Source organism: Pinus tabuliformis, chromosome 1_2 (genome assembly GCF_031772625.1).
Source record: "Pinus tabuliformis cultivar Carrire ecotype Pingquan chromosome 1_2, CPIR1, whole genome shotgun sequence".
NCBI classification, from domain to species: Eukaryota; Viridiplantae; Streptophyta; class Pinopsida; order Pinales; family Pinaceae; genus Pinus; species Pinus tabuliformis.
Window position 1 is genome coordinate 391594666 of NC_142298.1, and position 20753 is coordinate 391615418.

The window sequence follows — 20753 nt, forward strand, 5'->3', positions numbered from 1 at the left end:
CCAAAATTTACAAAACCAAGAAAATGGAGAAATGAACTTTCCAGTGCACCTTGTTGTCCCAAAAGTTCAGTCTATGTGAAATTTCACCTTGTTGTCCCAAAATATCAGTTTGTTGTCCAAAAATTCAATTTGTTGTCCAGGCCACTAATTATTGTCCCAAACTGATGTCTGTTGTTCAAACTGCAATTTTCAGCCTGTAGCTCTGATACCATGTTGAAATTTGATGACTAAAATGTTTCCTGCTATGTTGCGAGTAAGCCCCCCCCCCCCCCGATCTCGCTCCCAATCCGCACTCCGGGCGGGAGCGACTCGGGAGCGGGTCGGGAGCGCGCTCCCTAAATAAATTTTTGCTCCCTGCCTTTTCGAGGGCATTTTGCCTTTTTTGCAATTTTTTTTGTAGTAATGCTTGAAATGCAATTTTTTTTAAAGAAACAAATAATTTTTGAGTGGGGCAGCTTAATAATCAAGTTTAGGCCCTAGTATTGATATGCTATTCATGGTAAGGTTAAATTTTTAAAGTAAAAGTGACATTCTCCTTAATATTCATTTTCATCATTTTACTTAAATTTTTAACATTACCATGAAATGACTCGGGATGTTTGAGAGTGGTTCCGGCCTCATTGGATTTCATATGGAGAAAGTAGAATTTTAGACTTCATTCAAAATCCAACAGACTTATCAGTTTTTCAGGATTTCAGGATTGGGGGATTGCAATGTTTCCATTGACTTTTGTCATGTATTAGGGTATGGAACTCATATTTAATCAAGAACACCAATCCCTCTATGTACCTTGATGTTAGTGACATTGTTTGTCGAACTCCTCTATCGTGACCCTCCTAAAAATGTACGCATCACTCAAACAAAATCTTGACTTGACATGTTATGCTTGTTCTATCTTATGTTAATGCTTAGAGGGTGATATTAATGACAAAGATACCTCTGGATGTTAATGCTTAGAGGGTGATTTTAATGACAAAGATCCTGATTTTAAAACAAGACTAAAAAATTAGACATTTCTCGTGGTGGCAAGAGGCCCAAGCATAAGAAGTAGATAATAGATTTACTTCTCTTTTCTAGTTTCTAGTAGCTTTTATAACTATTGACTCTTTCATATTTATTATGATATTTTTTTAAACAATATATGACAATTTAAGTTTGAAGTTGGCAATTATAACTCATTAGTAATGAATTATGAATATGATGCTTCATGAAAGTTGAAAGTTGTTTCATTTCATTTCATTTTATAACATTTCATTTCATGTTAGATATTATTTGTTGTAATGGTTACACTTAGCTTACAAGTACAACTTTGGTGATCAATGATGATAAATGTTATATATTGAATTTTGAAAGCTTGAAACTTTAAGATTGATGAATCATGAGACTCAATATGTTGTATGTTACTATGTTACTAACTTGTGGACGTGGTTGATGAAGATTATAACTTCTAGATGATTGTTGTTGTATGGTTCAATCTATGTTTTTTTATGTTTTTTATATCTAATTCATTATTCTACATGTTTTTGTTGACATATATGTATCAAAATATAATATATATATATATATATATATATAAACGCTCCGGGATTCGCTCCCAAACCGGGAGCTTCTGAAAATGTCGCTCCTGCTCCCGTTTTCGCTCCCGCTCCCTGCTTTCACTCCCGCTCCTAGGTAACATTGGTTTCCTCCAGTCCCAACCCAGTTTTAATTTCACCTTATCACTCCCATTCAGTTAAATGCCCTTTCCCATAAACATACATTCAACATATAGAATTCTGGAAATGAAATTTTCAAATTAAAACACATGGGACGTCAACACATGCTGAAAACAAATATGGACATAAACAGACTAGCAACACACATAAAAATACACACAGATTTTTGGTCAACTTAGACCCAAGCAAAACCTCTTCAATCTTCTTCGGGGAAAACCTGTTAGAGAGCTCTTCAAATTTATTTATCTTTCAAGTTTAGGAAAAATACATTTGCAGAGAAAACAAAACAGCAAAATACAACTTATCTCTTCAACCCAAAACTCCTTGAAAACCGCACCCACTTTGCCTCCATTTTCGTGCCCACTTGAAGCTGAAAATATGTACGACCGTACAGACTGTATTGTACAAATTCCATACATGTACGAATTTTCGTACCGTTGTACGGACTTCATAGAATTTTTTTTCAAAAAAATATTTGTTTAAAACTTCTCTCGAACAAGGTGCAGCTCACAGCATTCAATGTTGTTCGTACTATACCTTATGGTGTCTTGCCTTGATTTCCATGCCCAACTTTGCCCAGAAATCACTCATTCAGCTTGCTGCAACAAATTTCTCCTTCAGAACTTTTCTCCTGCTCTCAACGTCCTTTCTCCAATCTGCTCATGAAGAATGAATGCAGTCTCTCTTTTCTTTTCCCCTTTTTGTTTCCCTAAATGACTTTTGGGCAACCCTAAGATCTAATGGCTCATATTCATTTAGATCCAGGGATGAGAATAAATGTGCATTTAATTCTCATTTTCTATTTTTCAACTCACCCATTAAATAAAGTACCCACATTGTACTTTATGTCTAAAGTCACTTTTCACTTTATAATTTAACATTGACTTTACCACTTATAAAGTCACTTTCACTTTATAAAGTCACACTTAGGAAAAGAATTATTTTGGACACTTTTCCCTAGGTAGAGACTAACCCATGGGAAACCCACTTGTCCAAGGTACATTAAAAATCAACATGTCTCCCTCTGCAACGAGAACTGGTCTCTCCCAGCACACTCGCACTTCCTCTGGCTATTTGCACTACCTACCAAAAATGTGCACTGCCTGCTCCGAGAAATTCGTACAGCCCCTAGAATCTCTCTCCTGCAAGTCGTTCTGCCTCCAGCACTACTCTTGGCCGACTCGCTCTGCCTCTAGATGACATATCCAGCACTAGCTCACTGAAATGAGCTCCTCTGCCACTCACATTGTCAAACTGGCTACTCGCACCAGCTGTTTTCAACCTCCTCTTCCTATCACAGAGATGCTAGAAATTCTGATGAAATCCTCTCCGGAATTCTGCTCCCAAATCTTTGTTGAAACCCTTTGTTGGTGTCTCCCTTTGCTTCAACTATGCCCTTGTTGAATCACTGTAGCTGGGTAAGTCAAACTACTCTGTGATATCTCTCCAACCCCATCAATTTGCTCTTATAATCTTCTGTTGCACAACCAACAACCATGATCACATCTCAATCGATGGCCAAGATCATCTTGACTCCATCAACTCACTTTTCTGGAAGTCTCTAGAGCAAAATCGTTTTCCCTCAATTTGATTTAATTAATCAGTTTTCCTAAATTAGACTTAGGAAATATTTAATATTGGTCAATTAATATTAATTGAGGTGTTTTTAAGGCTTTTCTCGCAAAACCTTTTCTAGGTTTTAAAGATCTTATGTTCCTTAGCCTCTTAGACACCATAGAGACTAGAAAAACTAACAATGTGGAAAGCCATTTTGAACCTCTACGAGGGCTCAAGCAAAGAAAAAAACCTCGTGCTCAAGGACAAACTAAGAAACATCCAGATGGGCAAGTCTGAGCCCATAATCTCTTATCTCACCAAGTTCACCGGGTGAAGGATGAGTTGGCCAGTGTGGGGGAGACGGTACCTGAAGCAGATATGGTGACCTTGCACTATTAGTGCTTCACAAATCGTGCGATAACTTCCAAGATGCAGTGAGTGGCAAAGAGAAGATTCTAGATTGGGAGCGATTGTGGGGTGACTGTGTTCAAGAGGAGATTCAGAGGCAGGCTAGATCTGGAGCTCATGTTAAGCATGAGGACGAGGAGAACTTTGCCCTAGATGGCAAAGGGGGCAAGGCCAAAGGCAAGAAGAGCACAGGAGGGGCCGAGTCCAACTCCAAAGGCATGAAAGAGAAGAAAGATCTAAGCAAGATAAAATGCTTACAGTGTCATCAATTTGGACACTACGCCACCAAGTGTCCTCAGAGGAAGAAAGGGTCCTTTAACCCTCAGATTTGAGAGGGAGTCCAGTAACCCTCTCCATTTCAAGAATGTCCTCTATGTTACTAGCCTCAAAAAGAACCTTGGTTTTAGTTTCAACCCTAGAGGACAAGGGTTATGAGGTCATTTTTAGCAGAGGAAAGGCCTAACTCAGTCCCTTGAATTATGGAGCCATGAAGCAAATTAGAGTTAGGGTGAAAAACCTTTACAGGCTACAGTTTGAAACAGTCACAGCCTTGAGTAGCACAGAGGGTCATGAGCAGGGACAAGACCTTGGGGAGTTATGGAACAAGGATATGGGACATTTACACCATGGAGCATTGAAAATCCTCAGGGAGATAGCCACAGGGTTGCCACAGTGCAACACGGACCAGCATGACGTGTGCAAGGGCTGCACACTTGGCAAGTATGCCAAGACGTCCTTTCCCAACAGTGAAAACCGAGCCAAGGGCATCTTGGACTTGGTTCATTCAGACGTATGTGGTCCATTCTCTTCTCCATCCCTCATGGGATACAAGTATTATGTCACCTTCATTGATGACCATTCAAGGAAGACGTGGATCTTCTTCATGAAGAAGAAAGACAAGGTGTTCTCGAAGTTCCAGGAGTTCAAAGCATTGGTGGAGAACCAAACAAGAAAGAAGGTCAAAGCGCTGAGATCAGATAACGAAGGGGAGTACATCTCCAATGCCTTCAAGGATTTGTGTGCCAAGGAGGGCATTAGGAGGGAGCTCACCACACCCTATAACCCTTAGCAGAATGGGGTGGCAGAGCGCAAGAATAGGAGTATTGTTGGAGTGGCCATGGCCATGTTGCATGACCAAGGACTACCATTATTCCTTTGGGTAGAGACATGCATCACTACAGTCTATTTGAAATACGGGAGTCCACACAAGGTGCTTGGACAAGTTACACCAGAGGAGGCATTCACCGACAAGAAAACAGACGTTTCTCACTTTCGGATTTTTGGCAGTGTCGTTTTCTACCACATGCCTTCAGAGAGTCAGAAGAAGTTGAAGCCTACAGCAAAAAAAAGCATTTTTGTGGGTTGCAGTGAGACATCCAAGGCATACAAGGTGTACCAGCACTGAGTTATCAGGCATGATGTCAAGTTTGAGGAGGAAAGGCCTCTTAGGAAGTTCTTAGGGCGTGAACAGGCTACAAAAGGGGTGGAGAAGCTGTAAGCTCCTAAGCAAGAGGCTCAGCCAACCCCTCAGGCCACGTCACAGCTAGTCGTTGGAAAGATCATACAACAACCAGATGAGGAAGTTGCGTAGGAGTAGGAAGAGAGAAGAGCAAACAGGGCCCTGGCTCACTCCAGCAGTGACACCTAGCACATAGAGAAGAAAGTCGAGGTGGGTTGATCAATTGATTCAAGAGGCTCGAGACAAGGTTGGGGCACCCAACTCAACCACAGAGATACACAAGTTTTCTAGCATTAATGACCGAGGCGATAGACACAGAACCTTCTAGCTACAAGGAGGTAGCTATGGTGACGCTATGGTGTACTCTTCCATTATGCAGAACGATGTCTAGGAGATTGTGCCAAGGCCAAAGGGCAGATTTGTGATTGGATCCAGGTGGGTCTACAAGATTAAGCACAGAGCTGACGAGAGCGTGGAGAAGTACAAGGCTAGATTCATAGCCAAAGGGTTCTCTCAGGTGGAGGGCATGGACTACGACGAGACTTTTACACCTGTGGCCCGTCATTCGTCCATTAGGACCATTCTAGCACTTGCAGCATTGATCGGGTGGAAGATCCACCAAATGGACGTGAAGGCTACCTTCCTCAATGGTGTGGTTGAGGAAGAGATTTACGTCGAGCAGCCAGAGAGGTTCGAGGCACATAGCAAGGAGACGCATGTGTGCAGGCTCAAGAGAGATCTATATGGGCTCAAGCAAGCTCCGTGAGCTTGGTACTCCCACATTGACAGTTATCTTTTGGGGTAGGGCTTCAATAAGAGTGAAGTTGACCCTAACCTTTACGATATCATGGTTGGGGGGCAGCCTCTCATTCTTGTGTTGTACGTAAATGGCCTCATATTGACAAGGGACGAGATGTTAATCAATGACTGCAAGAAGGATCTTGCAGCAAAGTTTAACATGAAGGATATAAGGCTTATTCACTATTTCCTTGGGTTGGAGGTATGGCAGGGAGATGAACAGATTTTCTTGGGACAGGGCAAGTACACTTTGGAGATTCTCATGAGGCTCTGCATGCAAGATTGCAGGCCCATGGCCACGCCTCTTGTGACACTAGAGGAAGGTAGATGCTAAAAGAGCAAAGTAAGTTGATACCACACTCTACGAACAACTGATTGGGTGATTGATGTATCTTGTGAACACATGACCGAACATTTTCTATGCAACGAACCAGTTGACTCAATTCATTGTTGAACGTACTAGAGTACACTGGATTGTTGCTAAACATATTCTCAGGCACCTCAGAGGCACAGTGGATTATGGGTTGTTGTATAGATAAGTTGATAGGGTGAAGCTGGAAGGTTTGACAGATGTAGATTGGACAGGGGGTTCCACAAACAAGAAAAGTACTTCAAGTTGCACCTTTAGTGTTGGGTCATCAGTTGTTTCCTAGTTCAGCAGGTAGTAGAGATTAGTGGCACTAAGCTCAATAGAGGTTAAATACATTTCTTCCAACTTGGCAGCTTGTGAGGTCATCTAGTTGAGGAAGCTACTTGTTGGACTTTTCAATCAGAGGTTGGAGCCTACATTCATACACTGTGACAATTAGAGATGCATTAAGCTCTTTGACAATCCAATGGTCCATGACCACTCCAAGCACATCGAGATCAAGTATCACCATATCAAACACTGCGTTCAGAGGGGCAAGATCAGAGTTCAGTACATTCCTACAGCAAAACAGACAGTAGACATATTAACCAAAGCTTCGCCTAGAGAGAGCTTTGTCTATTTTAGGGACAAACTGGGTGTAGTTCAGAACACCTTCCTCTCTAAGAGGGAGTGTTAAATGGAGTTAGAGGAGGAAAGGTTCATCCAGATTTAGCGGGTGCATAAAATTTGGCAGAGGGACCCACAAGTGGGTCCAAGGCGTAGATTTCACTTTTTTCTATTTTTCCTTGACTTAGAAAAATTTAGATTTTTCCTATAGTTAAGAATTAAAGCAATCTCAACTGTCCAAGGAGATTTAATCTCATCCCTTCGTGGAAGTGGTGGGCCTAGGTCAACTTCTAAGAAGGAAAAAGGGCATAGACTTGGTCACTATGCACTAGAGAGATTAGTGTTCTACTTAGCAAAGGAGAAGAGAGTTATGTTCAGTTACTAAGGTTTGAATCAGCGAGATAGAGGGAGAAAGAGAGGTCGATTCAACCTCAGATCACTTCCAGCCAACGCGGACATCTTCCACAGGCCAAATGTAGTGCGAAGAAGGGGTCATACAGGCCATACGAGACTGAAGTTCTTGCAGGGAGTAGAAGAGAGGCCAAGTTGGTGAGCAGTGCGCAGATCATTAGCGCGGAGGGTTAGTTGGGTGAAGGTAAGTTTTCCCTCACATTTGTAATCCTTTTTTTGAAGATTTGTTGAGCAAAATAATAAAAACACCAAGATTGTAGGTTTTCGCCAGTTGGCGTTTCCTGGGTCAATTTGTTGTGTATGGTTTTCTAGTGTGTTTATCTTCATTTGTTCCTTATTTCCACTGCATGATAGTTAGTAAACTCAGTATATTTGTGGGTTAATGTTGAGTTCAGTTTTTTGCTCTTCACTTAGTAAAATTCATAGATTAGTTTTCTGAGTTTTAAGAAATCTAACATGGATTAGGCAGTTTGATCAAAATTGGGTGGTGTTAAATGATGTCCTTGCTAATAGTTTTAAAACTCGGACTCAGACTCGGAATAGGCCGAGGGCCGACTCCGACTCGGACTCCAACTCTACATCGACTCGGCCTAGTTGATTTCAATGACTCGGTCTTTGTAAAAAATACATTAAATATTTATTTTTTTTATGAAAATACATATTTTTAAAGATTTTCATTCATGTTTTCAAACTCAAAGCATTAAAATAATAGAGAGAAGACAACATATGATCAAAGTATGCTCATGAATATATCTATTATATCAAAATGGCACCCAGTGCACTGTCCAATACATGTAATATATAATGATCAAGACAAAAACACATAACCAATGCTCCTCCAAAAACTAACTCCTCAATGGCAAAAGTTGCTCCAAAAAACAACTCAATGTTGCTCCAAAGATTGCCCAAGAACCTCCTCAATGTTGCTCCAGAGATTGCCCAAAAACCTCCTTAATGTTGCTCCAAAGACCAACTCCAACTACTCACAATCTCCTCACAAATGCGATGAGATAGCTATGAGGAGATATGATGGGGTTGGGTCACCTTTATAGGCGTGGGAGAGGGTAGAGGGGCTAGGAAATAGTTTAAACAAAAAAAATGTGATTTCAAGTCCGCCCAACTCGCCTTTTTTCCTGTCACTGAGACCAACCGGTGTAAGTTGGGCTCGATCAGTACGGTTGATCGGTTACCGAACCGGCCGAATCGGTGACCAACTCCATCGGTTTGGTAAAGGACCAACATTTGAACCAGATAGTTGATCTAGTCGGTCCAGGCAAGGGTATGGCTCGATCAACCAAGTTGACTCCGAGTCAAACCGGCCTAGTTTTAAAACACAGGTCCCTAGAGAATCGAGGTAGAGACAAAGCTAGACGAAAGAAGAAGAATGAAGAATGATACTAGTGATGAGGATTCCAATATAAGAGATGGTGGAACATTGTTTGTCAAGGAGTGGTGGAACCCCACAACTACAAAATTTGGCAACAAGGGTGCTTTAACAATTTGTGAACACTTCTTCTGCAGAGAGGTGTTTAGCAACTAGCTCAGTTTGTTGTTTTGGACCTCTTGGTCTTCATATTTTGGTGTGTAGATGGCCTATTTTGTAAACATAACAATTTAGCCATTTTATTGTTGACAATTGCAAGATAGCCTATTTCATTCCATAAGTTAATGATCTACTTTGTATTATGACTTTAAAATTTGTATGTTTGCTTGTAATTAATAGAATCTAGATTCTAGATAGTTGATGCTCAAATAATTAATCATTCATATACTACGGACACCATTTCTATCTTGATTGAAGTACAAATATGCACATTTTCATAAATTCTGCAACTAATTTGGCATTTTGGATGTTTTTTTTCAATAAATGTAATGTAAAATATATATATATATGAATACGCTTCAGAGGATTTTTGGAAAATGACACTTATGATGCTTCGCTTCTCAAAAACACACCTAATTAATCGTTGCTTCATTAAACATTAAGTGATAATAGACACAGGCTAAACATGTTTAACCGTTAAGAGCCCTGAAAGCATGGAGGTAAAAGGAGCCTAAAGTGTATAGTTTGCCACTTTTGCACAACTGATATGTCTTCTATTAATTATCGTAGATCACTTTGTGGTCATACTCATATGAAGTGTCGATCATATCAAAGTAGTCTATAGGAGTAACATCACACTCAACAACATCGATGAAGGGCTCTATTGCAAGAGTGACCAGTGTTTCAAGGAGTGCCTTCCCAAGGGCCATCACCCCTAGGACTGTGTTGCAAATAGGAGCACATTGTTAGATTTTTGGTAGCATCGAATAGGTGTTCTAGTCTCAATTTGTGTCTAAGAGGCTAAGGAACACAAGATCTCCAAAACCCATAAAAGGTTTCAGGAGAAAACACCTAGAGACCACTCAATTAAGTTAATTAATCAATAATTAAAATTGTCTAAGTCTAACTTAGGAAAATTGATTAATTAATGGGAATTAATTGAGGAGATCAACTTATGCTCTAGAGACTTCTAGAAAGTGACTTGGATCAAGTCTAAGATGATCTTAGCCATTGATCATGATTAGATCTTGGTCGTTGATGCTCCAGTGAGAGATTATAAGAGCAAGTTGATGGGATGGAGAAAGACACAAGAGGGAGAGCGAGTTAGCTAAGGCAGATTGAGCTACCCAGTTGCAGTGATTCAACAAGGGCGCAGTTCGAGCCAAAGAGAGCATCAGAGAGAAGGAGCAGCAGAAAATTCAGGAGGATTTCGGGGAATTTTCCAACGTTTCTCCAGTGTCAGAGTGGCATGAGATAGGAGGCTGAATTATCTGCAAAGAGGGCCATAGAAGCCAGTGCGAGTTGTCGGAAAGGGTCATTTTAGTTACCAAAGGCCAAGAGATCATCTGGGAGGCAGAGCGGATATTTTCCAAAGGCAAAGGGAATTTGGACAACTCACTTGGAGCCTATTTGCAGGAAGTGTGAATTATACTAGCCAAGCAATGTGAATTCTCGGCATAGCAAGTTTGCCAATGTGGGGTTCGAGTAGGCCAGTGGAGCCCAGATTGATTACAGAAGGGAGAAATTTTCTCCATATTATTTTGGCTCGATATTTGTCATAGGATTGCTAGTTGGGTATCCAGATTATTGTACTCTCCAAATTTGCTGCATAATAATAAAATAAACCCTCATCTGCTGCACCAGTTTTCCCTTTAGGTTTTTCCGGGGACTTTTCAGTCCAAAATAATTGTGTCGATTTTTATGTGTGCATCTATTTCTCAATTCCAAAATTTTACTTCCGTAACATATTTATTTTGTGAAGAATTGCAGTGTGATTTATTCATTAAATGTTGTAAACAATTAAACTACTAAAATCAGTTAGGACTCAAGAGAATAAATTCCAGTCGCTGCAATTTCAAGGAAATTTCACACACCCCTGGGTGTGCACTCCCTAAATTTGGGAGCATGCTTTGGAGCTCCATGGGATGCTTCTTGCCACTATGGATAGTGTGTCACTCCCTGGGACACTCATAGAGCAAAAAGCAAGCTCCCTAGGCACTCCCTCGAGGTTTCCTAGGTGCTCCTTAGACACTCCCTGAGTGCCCCTAGACATCCCCTTTATCTTTCCTTCTTATCCTTTTACTTAAATTTTTAACACTATTAATTGTTTCAAGATGTTTGAAAGTGGTTTCAACCTCATCGGACTTGATATGGAGAAAATAGAATTTCATATTCCATTAAAAATGCAGCAGACTTAACAATTTTTAGGATTCGTGGAATTGCAACATTTTCATTGGACTCTTATCACGTATGAGTGTATGTGGTTGGCAGTTGACCAAGAGCACCAAGCCCTTACGTACCACGACATTGGTGGCTTTGATTGTTGAACTCTGTCATGACCTTCACAAAAATGTACCCTACATGGAAACCAAAATTATTGATTAGGCATGTTAATCTTTTTCAACCATATTTTAAGGCTTGCATTCAGCAGTTTCATCAAAATTGGGTATTGTTGACTGATATCCCTAAACTATAGAGGATGAAGGTAGAGGCAAGGGATGAAGAATGATACTAATGATGAGGATCCCAATATAAGCGATGGCGGAACATTGCTTTTCATATATGTTTTCCATTTAAATATTCTTGCTTGATTATTCATAATGCTTTCTTTCAAAGTTCCAATATAATCATTAATATACCATGGAATCACGGATGGCATTTCTGTTAAATTTAGGTACGTTCTATGCTTAGAGCAATTTACTTCAATTTTTCATGCTAGCCCAATGACAATATTCAGATTAGCAATCACATTAGCATGATGGTAAAGTGCATATAGAACATAAACAGAAACAGCAGAAGACAAGCCAAGACAAGAGAACACAAGATGTGGCACCAGCCAAGGACAAACCCCAACGTGGGGCAACCCTTGATCAAATATTCTTATATTCTAAAATAGTTCAGCAGAGAGGGAGATAGTACAAATACATTTAAAGTCAATGCTAGACTTGCCAAAAGAGGAGATCAGTCATCATAGAACACCATGAAGATGACACAATAGATCTGATGACAAGGACTGAAGATATGCAGCAGATGACAGGTCTAGAACAGCTCAACTAATTACCCCAAAATACTGAAGCTTTCCTTCCATAAGACTCTCCTTCCTTCGTTGCTTCGCTGATCATGACAAGGCTGCCCATCTGGCAACTTGTATACGCTGAAAGGACTGAAGCATATCTTGGTAAACCTGATTACAGGTTAGGGCACAAACTCAGTGTGCTACAGCACCTATAATACACCCCACAGTCCACCTATAGACAGAGACTAGCCTTCATACAGTCCTCCAATGAAACGCTGCATTATAGGACTGCTTACCTTATGAACGCAGCTCCTAAAAAGGTCTCCAACTATTGGTTATGACCTACAGCCTAGCCCAGCAGTGGACTGCAACTTAGGTTCCTTCAAACAGTGATCCAAACAGCCCTTACATAGCAGCCTCAAACTCCTCCTTATAGCGGATTCTCCTTCACTTTAAATCAAGCTTAGGAACAATACTAACATGCCCAAACAGCCTTGCTGTCACCTACAGCAATGTAACATGCTGTAATATAATTACCCTTGCTGTGTTTTAGATTCACTTTCCAGCTGCATCTAAGGGTCCTTTCATACAGTGATTTCCTCCTTCATTTGCTGTTGATTAGGGCCTCTCCAACTACAGACAAGATGACCTCCTTTAGGACTGTGACTAGGGCAGCACTAGCCCTACTTTGACAGTGGATTAGGGCACACATGAACTGCAGCTTAAACTCCTTGTTTGGACTGCGGTTTAAGGCACAATTTGACAGCTGCTTGAGACCTCCATTTTCGGTGGCTGGAACCTTCTCCTTTCACTGCGGCTAGGGCAGATAGAAGCCTCTTGAGACTGCGGATTAGGCTGAGGATTAGACTGCAGATTAGGGACCTTTTAAGCTGCGTATTGAAGCTCCCTTTGACTGCTAGAGCTCCCCTAGGACTGCGGCCAAATCTCTTCATTATCTGCGGCTAGGGTAAGGCTAGAATCCTCCCATTAGGACTGCGGCTAGCTGAGTGTAGAAACCTCTTGATTGCGGCTAGGGTTCTTTTAGAGCCTCCTTTGACAGCATATAGAAGCTCCCTAAGACAGTGTATTGAATCCTCTCCTTGCTGCGAAGAAGATCTTCCTTTAGGACAGCGTATAGGTCTTCATGACTGTGATTTGATCTTCATTAGGGCATCGTAGAGGTCTCTCCCTCCCGCTAGATCTCTCTTTCATCAAAACCCAAACAAAATGAAGAGAGAGATCACAAGAGATCTCTGCCATCAATGCAGTGCCCTGCACTGCTCTACTTTGTTGAACTATGAAGAAGGAGAAGTGATCAAGAATGTATCATACCATTCTCTACTGACCCGAAGTCAGTCCCATATAAAGAGAGAGTCTCATACCACTCTTCCTGATCTGAAATCAGTTCCAGATAAAGAGTGCCTCATACCACTCTTACTGATCCAAAATCAGTTTTAAATAAAGAGAGTGTCTCATAACACTCTTACTAATCCGAAATCAATTCCAAATAAAGAGTGTCTCATACCACTCTTACTGACCCGAATCAGTTCCAATTGATCCCAGATCAATATCATCCTAACATAGGAAGTACAGTAGTACACGATGCGTCCATCAGTAATACTATGGTCCCTATCCTCATTCCCTTGCTCATTGGCCAGATGAGAGGTACTTCCCATGAGTCCCAGACTGCATGGGTAGGATGTCTCAGCAGGAGAAGGATGAACCACTCATCCTGCCTACATGTCACCATGGGATATCCCAGGGGAAGGCTGAACCACTCACCCTGTACACAACAAATCACTAGGGTAAGGCTGAACCACTTATCCTGCCTACATAGCAAACCGCTAAGGGAAGGCTGAACCACTCACCCTATGGTTGCTCATCCCTCCAAGAAGTACCCCCAAGCCCCCTGGAGCTCCCAGAGCTCAATGTCCATATCATATAGGGCCCTTAGGAGAGGGTCTCTCCACGACTCCTAGTCATTCTCGGAAAGTCGTGAATTTGACCTTTCCCAAGGGCTTCATCTGAATATCAGCGACCTACAGTTCAGTCCCAAAGTGTTGGACCCGTCTTGCTCCCCGTTGTACCATATCCCAGATAAAGTGGTACCTAATGTCTATATTCTTGGAGCGATCATAGAACACAGGATTCTTCAACAATCGAATCCCACTCTGGTTGTCACAAAAGATCACGGTGGTATCCAACACGTGTCCAAACTGCTCAATGAAGAGCTTCCACAACTAGATAGCTTCACACTAGGTCATACTCGTAGCTATGTATCCAGCCTCAGCGGTGCTGAAAGAAACCGACTTCGCTTCCTGCTCATCCAAGATATCAAAGCAGAACCCAAAGAGAAATAGCACTCAAAAGTGCTCTTGCAATCCTCCACACTGCTTGCCCAATCGGAATAATCATGTAGCCTCACAGCTCCAGCAATGTATCTCAGTCCATGAGCGATTGTGCCCTGAAGATATCTCAGAAGATTCTTGGCACCAACCCAATGTGAGTGATGAGGCTCAGCCATATATTGGCTCGTTATGCTAACTGCAAAACATATATCCGGACGAGAGTTCACCAAGAACATCAATGCTACTATGAGTAGATGAAACTCAGAGGCATTTCCCAAATCAGGTCTGGCAGCACTACCACATAACTTCTTAAAGTTAAGCTCCATCGGGGTAGTCATGGGCTTGCAGTCCACCATTCCAAATCTAGAATCCAACTCCCTCTTACTTTTGCAAATGAGAGGGTTTGCACTTGTCAGAAAGAGGTCGTCCACATGAAGTACCAGTATGAGAGGTCTATCATCCACAACCTTAAAGCAAAGATTTGGATCGACTTCACTCCTAGTGAATCTCAGATTCATCAAATACTTGTCAATCCTCGCACACCAAGCTCGGGGTGCTTTCTTTAAATTATGGAGATCTTTCTTCAACCTACATACATGAGATGAATCTCAAACCCCTCGAGTTGTTCCATATTTGTGGTCTTGCTATTACATGAGGGGAATGGTCCTCTTGTAAGCTTTCCTTCTGTACATCTCGAACATGTACCTTCATGCTCTTCTTTGAATTCAGGCATCCCTTTCACCATCTGTCTCACTTCAGGTAGGGCCTTACAATGAAGATGGGCAGACCTCCAGTGCCATAAAAGAGATGTGTCACACGACATGGTCCCCAATGGACTTCCTACAACTTGATATAAATTGCCAATCTTGAACCCAAGATTAAAAACATCTTTAAAATTCTTTTTCCAAACACGTACCTTTCCATCAACGAATGCCACCTTGTAACCTTTATCTTGCATTGCCGAAATGGACACCAAGTTCTTCTTGATAGGTACATATAGAACTTCTTGTAAATGAATAGAGTTACCCTGATCCAATTGAAGAGTAACATTCCCTACACCCTTTACGCGATAGGTGGCATCGTCTCCAAGAATAATCTCGAAGTTTGTCTCCTTCTCTATCAAATTAGAGAGAGCTTCCTTGTATCCGGTGAAGTGCCTTGAGGCACCACTATCAAGAAGCTAATTTCCCAAAGAGTCCGAAGGAGAAGTAGTGAAGAGGGATGATATAAGATAATAATCCTCTTGCTTATCTGAAACAACATTTGATTCTTCATACCTGGAGTTCCTTGCTTTCTTGAAGAGTCGGCCATTTCCTTGATTTCATGCCTTCCTTTTTCCTTTGCCATTGTGCTTGTCATTCCTTCGATTGAAGTTGCCCCTAGAATGATTGTGATCATCATCATGTGATGTGTCCCTTCTATTTGGACACTCCCTCGCATAGTGGCCAAACTTATTGCAAGAAAAGCATTCCTTCCACCCTTGGTGTACTTGTTCTTTGTAGTTGGTGCATTTGATGGAGGCTTCGGGATTTTACCCTTCACATAATCCAGCACTTCTTGCTCTTCCAATGTTAGATCCAAAGACATCTTCCATCCGTGATAGACTTTTCACGGAGCTTGTCTTCAGCCAAAAAGAGGGATGAGGAACCCATTGAGCCTTTTTGACCTTTCCAACTATCTTAGGTGATTGCTCTTTCACTCTTGCTTGGGCTTTGTCTTCACCTCACCTCTGATACCATGTTAAATTTAGGTATGTTCTATGCTTAGAGCAATTTACTTCAATTTTTCATATTAGCCCAATGACAATATTCAAACTAGCAATCACATCAGCATGATAGTAAAGTGGAGATAGAACATAAACATAAACAACAGAAGACAAGCCAAGACAAGAGGACACAAGATGTGACACCAGCCAGGGACAAACCCCAATGTGGGGAAACCCTTGATCAATTCTTCTTATATTCTACAACAGTTCAACAGAGAGAGAGATAGTACAAATACATTTGAAGTCAATGCTAGACTTGCCAAAATAGGAGATCAGTCATCAGAGATCTTCACCATGAAGATGACACAAAAGATCTGATGACAAGGACTGAAGATATGCAGCAGATGATAGGTTTAGAACAGCTCAACCAATTACCCCAAAATACTGAAGCTTTCCTTGACAGTGACACAGCATGGCTCATTAGCAACAGCTGATATAGCTAAAAAAATTAGCCATCAACATGACATGGGTGCAGATGTGGCATAGTAGGCAACTTTAAAGACTCTAAAAGGCAATTCGGTACCAAGTTCTTGTTATTGCCATTGTCTATTATAAGTCCATTTATCCAGTATTTTGACCTAGCAGTTACGAATAAAGAGAGCTTCTCAAGTGGAAGCATAATCTGTAATGATTAATACCAACTGTGAATTAAATATGTTGGCCTTAAGAGTGAAATATCATCATATTCTATTTGCCCTGGTTGTTCTTTGCGACTAAAGTCTTCAACTCAAAGGACTTTTTCCTTAAGCACTCTTTGTCAAAAAGACCATACAACCTGTGAAATTTGCAGTACTTCATTGGCATTATTCTTTAGGATTCTTATTTTGTTGCATATGCATGCCATTATTTCTGCCATTATTTTAAATACTTGAAGAATTAAAAGAAAAGATTTAGATGTACAAAACCTTTTTACACCTCTTGATTTTCATTTTGACTTGTCTGTGCAATTTTTTTCTAGAATTTGCCTTCAATCTTTAAAGCAAACTGTCATGCATGATCTAAACGTAATATTGGGAAGTTCCATCTCTTTTTGAAATCAGTACAACCCAAAAACAAATTTGATCCACAATACATCGTCTAGATATGCAATTTTCATCTTGATGGACAACTTATTAAACTAGTCAATGTATTGTTGAGCTGACTGGCCACAGAATTTTCTAAGATGTCACAAGCATACAAGATAAAGAATCATCTGCACAGCACTGCTTTGAATTGATCCCACCACTGGACGGGAGGTTGTCAGGTGTTTGCCAGGTGTTGTACATGCAAATGTCACCATGTGTGTCCCCATCCAAATGAATAGCAGTCATAATCTTTTAGCACTGGAGAGGTTATAATTGTTTAAAACATAGGAAGTGCCTGTTGGCCTTGCGTCTGTTGGACTTGTGTTGGTAGTTGTTGAAACATAATCATCATATGTTGCATCATCTATAACTGAAAACAGTTTGATGATGTACTCTTTGTGATTGAAGATCATTTTCTTGTTGATGCTTACAACCTTGCTGCTGATATTGATACCATAATTCTTTACCATGTAAGTCAGTCACAAAGGAATGATCTTGTAAGAGCCCTACAATTATTTCTTCCTCGTGGGAAGCAAATATAGAATAATAAAAATCCTTTGAGAGTTGCAACAAAAATTGTGTGCATGTGTGTGTGTTGGGGTGCAGGGGGGAGCAGGGCAGGGATACCAAAGGATGGAGGAGGAGCTCGTAGATTTCTCAGCTAACACCCTGGACTTTTGTTGTGGGAATTCACTTAAGTTTTCAGCACTCAAGAGGAGCTTGTAGAGGCAAGAAAATACAAAGGTTTTGAAAAATGGGAATTAAAGAGAGGCTTCCAAATATAGAAAAGTTCACAGCAAAAAACTCGAGAAGGAATAGGGGCCCATAGGGGCAAAAAAAACCTAGGGCAAGAATGTCAAGGTGCAACAGTTTAATTTTACCCAAAGTTTTGAGAGTGCACTGTCCACAATGTTGGCCCAATAGAAGTCTAAAATTCCACAGTGGGAGATTCAAGAGGAATCACTCACATGAGTGCTCAATCCTGTTCCATCCAGAATCTGCGTGCATCTCAATGGAAAATTTCTATCAGTACAGATCAAGGTTATCATCACTTGGCAAGGCCCAACAGATCTGGCAATGGAAGCTCCCCAGGCATCATCCCAGCATTTTGGCAGACAAGTGTCCATCTGGGTCATCATCCATGGAGATGGAGTTCCATGGCAACACTTATCGCATTTCCCCTTTATCAATCCATTATTTCAATGGACATGAGGCTAGAGAATGACATTTCATTAACGAATATGGCTGTCATGAAAGCCCTATCCTTTACACTTCACTCCACAAACAGAAGCTTCATTCATTATCAATGAAAGCACTATCAGGTGGACATCCTGCTGGTATTAGGGCAGATCCTCCTTCCAAGCCAGGAAATAAACTCTGAAGAGGACCACAGAAGAATCCCAGAGAAGAAGAAAGTGAATCAAACTTTAAAAGAGAGAAAGAGAGAGAGAGAGAAGATGAAATTGATCTTGGGTAAAGACATAGTGTTGAAAGTTGGAACAAGTATTTATCAAGAAACTACACTTATAGGAAAATTTCAAGGCAGAAGAATATCTTCCAAAACCCTAGAATAATAGATTGGAAGATACTAGAGAGAACAGTTATGGTACACCCCTATTTTCCATATCTTGGATATGCATTGGATAACTTTTGTGTTTAGAAATGGAACTGACAGGGATAATATAAGAAAGAGAAAATGGTATTAGGACAGTTCCATACTCATATGCTCAAACCATGGTAACACTGTTTCAGTCCGATGAAAGAGAGAGCAGACCTAGTCCCCATATGGGTTAAATTCCCTTCCTCTGGAGTTATAGGAGAGTGCTGAGGGAAATGGGGGATAGCATGGACAGAGCTCTAGACGTTGATGAACAAACTAGAAACAAGGAGACTACATCTGTTGCAAAAAAACTGTGTAGAAATGAACCTAGGTGATGCACTGCTGGATGACATGCATGTTTAAGTCAGGAGGTAGGCATATAGACAGAAAACTAATGTAGATATCCCTTTCAGATGGTCAAACTATGGTGCCCTGCTTTGATAGGATGAAAGAGATAGCAGACCAAGTCCCCCCTATCGGTAAAACTTTTCTTTCTCTGGAGTTATGACAGGAGAGGGTATTGAGGACGCAAGAGGGGATAGGATTGGTAGATATCTAAACATTTATGAATAAACTCAAAGTCTCGAAACAAGAACACTAGATTTGTTACAAAAATCTGTGTAGAAATGAATGTTGGTGACGGACTACTGGATGGCATGGATATCAAAGTTGAGAGGTAGGCATATAGATGGTGAATTGATTATGTAAAAATACCTTTCAAGTGTACAATTTGCAGGGCCCATGAGGCAATTCCCTTAAAAGCAATGTTGCACTAATCATTATCGGGATAATATCGGCACGACAAAAAAAAAAAATTGGAAAAAATCGTTTGGTACAAAAATATTCATTTTTTTTCAATTTTTTTAATATCTAAACCATCTACAACATAAAATAAATACATTGACACATAAATATGATAAAAGAACTAATATATAAGATGTTTAATATCATTTCTAGTGCTAAAATCACACATAACAGTGAATCATGTCCTGAATAGTAAGTCCTGACTCCTGAGTCCCAACTCAACTTCAAAATATCAACAAAAAATATAATAATGTATCTCATATCATGAGTCATAATGTCATATACAATGAAATGAACCAAATAACTAAAGTCTAATACTACTGATTTCCTTTGCCCCTCTAGATGTAGATGTCGGTGGACTTGGCAGGCCGCAGTAGACTATGGAGTCTGCTGTGCTCTAGAAGCTAAAGAACTAAGAACTATAGGAGGTAGACCACGTCCTCTACTTGTGACAGGGGTAGCTTGGGTCACCTCCTGCTCCTCACAGAAAAAAGAAGAACAAAAACAAAAACAATTTAAAATATATATATATATATATATATATATTTCCCCGCGATTTTTTCAAAAAAATCGGGCAAAAAAAATTTTACCCGATTACTACGCGCGATTTTATCATTTAGTTGAAATAATCGCAGTTAAACGATAATATCGTGATTTTAACAACACTGCTCAAAAGGATCAGGATGAGGACACCATCCCTGCTGAAAGAGAAGCTTTCACCTTCACCAAAAAGACAAACTGACCAAGGCTCAGCATCATCTCTTTGGAAAGGGATGGAAAAAGTCTTCAAGGCAGGCCCTGAACCTGAGCCCTCTAAGCTTATTGCAGAAAGCAATATCACATGGTTCAGGTTCGAGTTCAAGTTCGACAACAATTAAGTTCAATTTAAATATGAATTTGATGATAAGGTTCGGATGAGATTTGCCATTAAATTCAAATACATACATACATACATAGACATATAAAATTAAATTTATTATATAGCCCAATATAATATTTATATATTAAGTTTTGAACTGATATAATGCAAATGTGATTGCCCCTTATGGGCTTGCACTAGTCTATGCCAACAGGTTTAAACTTTACTAAGAATGGCATCCACGAATGTGGGGAAGCATCCTAAGTTTCCCCACATGCATTTCCTTAGTAAAAAGAATATTAATATCAGTAATATACTAAAGTTGTCAACGTTTCGAATCCCAAAGAGGATCCATCATCAGGACAATGTTTTGAAAAAAAAAAAGAGGCAAAAGTGGAGGAATAAATAAACTAAAATCAAATCAAAAAAC

At 40.4% G+C, this 20753-nt stretch overlaps 1 protein-coding gene across 1 annotated transcript in view; it reads right to left on the reverse strand.

The window, feature by feature from the left end:
* Window positions 1-20753, reverse strand: part of LOC149206012 (Endosomal targeting BRO1-like domain-containing protein) — a 131664-nt gene that overhangs the window by 105375 nt on the left and 5536 nt on the right. The window lies entirely within an intron of this gene.